The sequence below is a fragment of the Triturus cristatus genome, chromosome 11 (genome assembly GCF_964204655.1).
Source record: "Triturus cristatus chromosome 11, aTriCri1.1, whole genome shotgun sequence".
Classification (NCBI taxonomy): Eukaryota; Metazoa; Chordata; class Amphibia; order Caudata; family Salamandridae; genus Triturus; species Triturus cristatus.
In genome coordinates this window covers 994,219,377-994,227,206 of record NC_140594.1, presented here as the reverse complement: position 1 = coordinate 994,227,206, position 7,830 = coordinate 994,219,377, and positions in this window count along the sequence as shown.

The window sequence follows — 7,830 nt, the reverse complement described above, 5'->3', positions numbered from 1 at the left end:
TGCTCCAACATTTTATCTATAGCAGTATGCTTTATCATTGGGGTACGGGGTTGCGCTTTCTGTCTGGTGCTAGTCCTAGTAGGTGGAGGAGTATGTTTTCCCATGTTCTAGCTTGGTAATTTGCGAAGGGGACACCTACTTTCTACCACTAAATCAAAAAATTATATAGTAACTAAATGCGGCTTGTGGCTCTGACAATGTTAGACCAGTGGGAGTACAGATACAGCCTCAGGAATGGGGGCCCCCTTGGAAAATAATGATCTATCAGTCATAGATCCAGGGTCATATCCATCTGAGGACCTTACTTGTAGGTCTCAAGAGTGGAAAGTTAGGGAGTGTACCCAGCCCGGCCTCTGGCGGGCAAGGACGGGCCCGCCCGCGTCCCGCGTAGCGGGTGCGGCAAGGCGCTATGTGGACAAGCAGCGCGTCAGGTGGTGTCTGCACAGGCTTTCTGGGACCTGGAGTCCTCTTCCCAGGTTAGTGTCAGGATTGCCGTCGCTCCGGAACAGGAAGATAGCGGTGACCTGCGCATGCGCTCCGGAACAGGAAGATAGCGGTGACCTGCGCATGCGCAGAAGAGTCAGGCAACTTTAAAAGCCTGGCTTCCCCCGGAATAGACGCTTTGCGTTCCGGATCTTGAATACCCAGCGTCCCGAAGCCCGTTCATCGTACGAAAACTTTTGAAGGTGCCAACCCTTTCTCGGCACTCAGCTGATAGGAGTCCCGTCTCCTTCGTGGTACACAGTCGGTACCATCAGCATAGCTTATCCTGTCCTGCCTGACTCGTAAAGGAGTCCAACTTAGGTCCGTAAGTAGCCTGGGTGTAATATTGGGAGGAGGGTCCCGGCCGGAGCGTTTCCACCCTGAGGTTGTGTGGGAGGTTCATGGTTCCACCTGCGGGCCGAATTAGTGTTCGACACGTGGGTCGGAATCGGGGCTTGCCGCTTGAATCGGCGTTGGACGCTCCGCCCCGTGGTCCCGGCTCCCATTCTCCACATCCCCGCTACTGTCTCTGGATTCTTGTTACCTATTCGGTAGACCCAACCCCGCTCCTAGTTCCTGCCTGCTGGCTGAGTAGGAGGATTAAGGTTCGGCTGCCCCCAGCCTCCCCGGTGTGAACTACTTGGACTTCCATCCCCGAAGCAAGCAAAGAGGAGTACACCGGTAACAGCGGAAGTTCCGCTGCTTCTTTACTTTCTGTTTATATTTTTGTATATACCTTACTATTGCATGGAAGACAACTGTATCTGTCGATACCAACGTGAGCGCACTTGCCTGATGTCAAGGTGGGCCTGCGCCTATCTATTCTGGGTTAACCACTTGAGAGCCTAGACTTTTCCACCACAGCAGCGAGTATCCAACGGGGTGAGTTTAGGGGATACAGGGGATCTGTTTAGCCACAAGACTCTTCCTTGGTAAAGTGATTCTATTTCTGTTTCCTCTTAGTCTCGCCATTGCGTTTCGTTGCCTGAGAGTATTAAGGGGTCCCAGATGGGAAGAGGGAGTTTGTAAGGTATGAGTTAACCAGAGTACATAATAAATAGCAGACAGCTAAGGGGATTGTTCTCTGTTCTAACCCCTCCTCTTTATTTTAGTTACTTTGAGGACACACTCTGGAAGCGGCGACGACCTGAGGACGTCCTTCCCCTTTTTCTTCCTTTCTTTGTTTTGTTTCCCCTCTTCCCCGGGTTGCCCTTGGCGCATAGAGCTTGATATGCATGGGTGGTAATCAGGGGACGTGGCGGACTTGTCTTCAGTTCCGGGGCGTCTCTGCAGAAACACAGGTGAGCCGTTGTTTGCCTGTCCGAGCCTGACAGAACGCAAAGCCTACAACAATATAGACGCATATTCTGCCCGGACGCCATGGAACTGAGCCAAGTGACGTTGGCTGATTTGGCCAACATGATAGGGAACCTACAAGTAGAAACCCAGTCTTTGGCTACTAGGGTGGATGCCCTACAAAGGAGTAGGAGGGTGGACGGCGACCCAACTCAATCTGGTTCGGGTTCCTCTCCATCGGTGATTCATGTGTCTACCCCTCAGGCGATACCTTTAGCCCCACCTGAGCGCTTTGTGGGTGATTCAGCTAAATACTCTGTTTTCATTAGTCAATGCCAATTGCATTTCATGTGCAAGTCCACCTGCTTTCCTACTGACCAGACCAAGGTGGCCTTTGTGATTTCTTACCTAGGGGGGGTAGCAGCAAATTGGGCCATCCCGCTCATAGAGAGAGATGATCCATTATTATATGATTATAATGCTTTTCGCTGGGAACTTAGGAAGCTATTTGACAAGCATACCTTTACCCATTCAGCTGACACTGAGCTATTGACACTCAAACAAGGGACCAAAGATCTAGCCAGTTACATCACCTCCTTCCAGAGATTAATAGCCGAAGCAGGTTGGCCAGAGGAGAAACGTAGCGCCTTTTTTATAAAGGTTTGAGAGAAGAGTTGAAGGATGCACTAGCCCAAGTAGTCGATCCTCCTGACTCGTGTCCAGCCTTAATCGATCTAGTGGTGAAATTGGATCGTCGTCTTACTGAGAGAAGGAGGGAGAAAGGCAGAGGCGACAGTAGATGGGTAGCAGTTCGAGACAAAAGACCTGAATCAGAGAAGGGAAGTGAGGACCCTGAACCCATGCAGATAGGTATAGTAAAGGGGCCTATCTCAAGTGAGGAGAGACAAAGACGGAGAGAGAATAAACTATGTCTCTACTGTGGTAAACCTGACCACTTTCTTCGAGAGTGTCCTGTTAGGCCGAAACAGAAGAAACCGTCGGAAAACTAACCAACCCGAGGCTTAAGGAGACGAAGCCCTCGGGTTCCTCTGGTTTGATTGTCTCCCTCTCAGACGTTTCGGTGGGCCCTTCCCATCATTTCTTTGTCTCAGCCTGTATCTGCTGGGATCATCAGAAAGTAGAAGTACAGGTGAGGATAGATTCAGGGGCCTCCGGCACTTTTATGGATCTCGTTTGGGCAAAGACCAACAGGATTAAGCAAGTATCCAAGGACGTGTGGGAGGACGTAATTACCATAGATGGTAGCACTTTATCCTCCGGTCCTGTTACCCACAACACGATTCTTCTTAGATTAGACATAGAGAGGAAACATACGGAAGAATTGAGTTTTGACCTGATTGACGCGCCACAATTCCCGGTCATTCTGGGTTTACCCTGGTTACGTCACCATAATCCGCTAATTGATTGGGCAAACTTAACCCTGGATTTCAGGTCAGACACATGTAAGACTCACGTGCCCATAAATCCCAAGACAGAACATATCCTAGTTGCCTCCTCAACACTCGAAGAAGGATACCTACCCCCAGTATACCAAGACCTGCGTTCTATTTTTGATGAAAAAGAAGCCACTAGTCTTCCTCCACACAGAATATACGATTGTCGTATTGACCTACAGGCAGGGGCACGTATACCATGTAGCAGAGTGTATGCCCTCACGGAAAAGGAAAACATCTATCTCCGAGAATATTTGGACAAGATGCTACAAATGGGGTTTATTCGTTCCTCTCGCTCCCCTGCCTCTTCCTCTCTGTTTTTTATACCTAAACGCGAGGGTGGTCTACGTTGTTGTATAGATTATAGAGCGCTCAACAACGTCACGATCAAGAATAGGTACCCTTTGCCACTGATCTCCGAACTTCTTGATCGTGTAAAGAACGCGAAAGTGTTCACAAAATTGGATTTGCGGGGCGCCTACCATCTGGTACGCGTTAGGGAGGGGGATGAGTGGAAGACGGCCTTCTGTACTAAATACGGCTTGTACGAGTATTTAGTCATGCCGTTTGGGCTGTGTAACGCCCCTTCCGCGTTCCAGTTTTTTATAAACGAAACCCTCAAAGACATGATTGAGGAAAATGTCATCGTCTACATAGACGATCTATTGATTTTTTCGTCCTCCTTGGCGGATCATGAACAACATGTGAGGAATGTGTTAGAGAGACTCTTAGAAAACAAACTTTACTGCAAATTGGAGAAATGCATATTTCATGTACAGGAAGTGGCTTTTCTTGGGTACATCGTTACCCCCCAGGGTCTGAAGATGGATCCAATGAAGGTGTCCGCGATACATCATTGGCCAACCCCGCAGACAGTAAAAGAAGTGCAAAGTTTCCTCGGCTTTGCCAACTTCTACAGAAGGTTTATCCGTAACTTTTCCCTTATGGTCTCTCCCATTACGCGGTTGTTGAAAAAAGGAGCCAAGTTCAAATGGACTTCAGATGCAGAAAAGGCTTTCCAACACTTGAAAACTGCCTTCACTCAGGCCCCGGTCTTACGACACCCAAGACCTGCCCAGGCCTTTGTGGTGGAAGCAGATGCCTCTTTGGTGGCAGTGGGGGGGGGGGTCCTTTTTCAACCAGACCCCCAGTCAGGAATATTACATCCCGTAGCTTTCTTTTCACGTAAGCTCACCCCTGCAGAAATCAATTACGCCATAGGAGATAAAGAACTCCTAGCCATTAAGAAAGCCTTCGAGGAATGGAGACAATACTTATTGGGTGCCAACCAAACAGTGACCGTTCTAACAGACCATCGTAACCTGCAATTCCTCAAATCAGCGAGAGCCCTATCCATGAGACAATTGCGCTGGACTCAGTTTTTCAATGAATATGATTTTATAATACGTTACCAAGCAGGAAGAAAACATGGGAAGGCCGATGCCTTATCCCGTTTGGGTTACGAGTATGAAGAGCCACCCTCTGAACCACCATGCATCATAGCTAAGAACAAGATTGTGGGAGGTATCAGCTCCGAAAATGACTTCTTTGAGAGGGTACAGCAAGAACAAGCCTCTGTAGACTTAGAGAAGCTGACAGGGTCCCAAGCAGTCGAGGGAGAGTCAGAAAGTTGTCATGTAGACGGGGGTTTAATCCTTCCAACGAAAGAGTTACAGCAGCAAGCTTTAGAGTGGAGCCACACCCATCCCCTGGCAGGGCATCCTGGATTAGTGAAGACATTAGAGTTCATGCGAGGTCGTTTTTGGTGGCCTGACATGAATAAGGACACTAAATTGTACATTAAACAGTGTCACGTATGTGCCCAAGGAAAAGCCTCCCACCAAAGACCAGTAGGTCTGCTACAACCGTTACCTACGCCCCAACGTCCATGGCACACGGTTTCTCTTGATTTTATAGTTGAGTTACCGCGTACAGTCAGAGGGAACACCACTTTGTTGGTAGTTGTAGATGCCTTCTCAAAGCTAGCACATTTCGTCCCTTTAACAAGACTCCCCACATCGCAAACATTGGCTAAAGTATTTTTGCAACACATAGTCCGCCTACATGGGCTCCCGTCAGTGTTGATTTCAGACCGAGGGGCTCAATTTCTATCCAAGTTTTGGAAGGGACTATGTGCTCTATTACAAGTAGATGTCCGTTTGTCGTCCAGTCATCATCCTCAAACCGATGGGCAAACAGAAAGGGTCAATCAGTGCTTCGAGCAATACATTAGGTGTCAGAGTTTGCAAACCCCGGGAGATTGGGATGAGGTGGTATGGTTGGCAGAAATAGCCTATAATAACAGTTACCATTCTTCCATTAAAACCACTCCATATAGATGTACATATGGTTATCATCCAAGAACCCTTTGTAACCCCCGTTACACCTCCTGTTCCACCCCCACAGTCGTAGAAGTCATACAAGATTTGCAGGTAATACATCAAGCAGCAAAGGCAAATTTAGAGCAGGCCAAGGCGGACTATAAAAGAGGGGCAGACGCACACAGAAGACAAGAACCAGAGTATAAACAGGGGGACAAGGTGTGGTTATCTACTAGGAATCTGGCTTTGAAGGGCTCCTGTAAATTCAAACCCAAGTATGTAGGACCATATGCCATAGTAAAGGTAGTCAATCCTGTAGCAATGAAATTAGAACTCCCTGCCTCCCTAAAGGTTCATCCTGTCTTTCATGTCTCTCTCTTAAAGTCTGTAGAACCAGGGACTCGCCTCCCCCTTGCTCCCGCACCTGTGATCATTGAGGGAGAACCCGAATACGAAGTAGAGAGAATCATTGATTCCAGGAGAGTCAGACGTAGATTACAGTACCTAGTGCACTGGAAGGGGTATGGCATAGAAGACCGTACTTGGGAACCTGCTAGTAATGTCCATGCACCCCGCCTACTGCGTTCCTTCCATAGACAGCATCCAGAGAAACCCAAGCCGGTGGGAGGAGCGTTGGGAGGGGTGTACTGTCAGGATTGCCGTCGCTCCGGAACAGGAAGATAGCGGTGACCTGCGCATGCGCTCCGGAACAGGAAGATAGCGGTGACCTGCGCATGCGCAGAAGAGTCAGGCAACTTTAAAAGCCTGGCTTCCCCCGGAATAGACGCTTTGCGTTCCGGATCTTGAATACCCAGCGTCCCGAAGCCCGTTCATCGTACGAACACCTTTGAAGGTGCCAACCCTTTCTCGGCACTCAGCTGATAGGAGTCCCGTCTCCTTCGTGGTACACAGTCGGTACCATCAGCATAGCTTATCCTGTCCTGCCTGACTCGTAAAGGAGTCCAACTTAGGTCCGTAAGTAGCCTGGGTGTAATATTGGGAGGAGGGTCCCGGCCGGAGCGTTTCCACCCTGAGGTTGTGTGGGAGGTTCATGGTTCCACCTGCGGGCCGAATTAGTGTTCGACACATGGGTCGGAATCGGGGCTTGCCGCTTGAATCGGCGTTGGACGCTCCGCCCCGTGGTCCCGGCTCCCATTCTCCACATCCCCGCTACTGTCTCTGGATTCTTGTTACCTATTCGGTAGACCCAACCCCGCTCCTAGTTCCTGCCTGCTGGCTGAGTAGGAGGATTGAGGTTCGGCTGCCCCCAGCCTCCCCGGTGTGAACTACTTGGACTTCCATCCCCGAAGCAAGCAAAGAGGAGTACACCGGTAACAGCGGAAGTTCCGCTGCTTCTTTACTTTCTGTTTATATTTTTGTATATACCTTACTATTGCATGGAAGACAACTGTATCTGTCGATACCAACGTGAGCGCACTTGCCTGATGTCAAGGTGGGCCTGCGCCTATCCATTCTGGGTTAACCACTTGAGAGTCTAGACTTTTCCACCACAGCAGCGAGTATCCAACGGGGTGAGTTTAGGGGATACAGGGGATCTGTTTAGCCATAAGACTCTTCCTTGGTAAAGTGATTCTATTTCGGTTTCCTCTTAGTCTCGCCATTGCGTTTCCTTGCCTGAGAGTATTAAGGGGTCCCAGATGGGAAGAGGGAGTTTGTAAGGTATGAGTTAACCAGAGTACATAATAAATAGCAGACAGATAAGGGGATTGTTCCTGTTCTAACCCCTCCTCTTTATTTTAGTTACTTTGAGGACACACTCTGGAAGCGGCGACTACCTGAGGACGTCCTTCCCGTTTTTCTTCCTTTCCTTGTTTTGTTTCCCCTCTTCCCCGGGTTGCCCTTGGCGCATAGAGCTTGATATGCGTGGGTGGTAATCAGGGGACGTGGCGGACTTGTCTTCAGTTCCGGGGCGTCTCTGCAGAAACACAGGTGAGCCGTTGTTTGCCTGTCCGAGCCTGACAGTTAGTGGTGGAATAGGCGGCGAAGTCCAAACTCCCGCAGTGGCACAAAGTAATACCATTAATCTTCTGGTCCTGAGTTCTCCAAGGGGTTGATGACTTATATTTAAATAAGATAAGTCTTCATCCTTCTGAATTCATATATATTTAACTTTATGCATTTCTTCCGATGTAATTTAACATATTGCACATTTCTGTATTTTATTGCTTTTATTGTCTTATATTTAATAAATGCTAATAGACAATTTCAACACAAAAAAAAAATCTTTGACAGCTTTCTTCACCGTTTCAGATTAA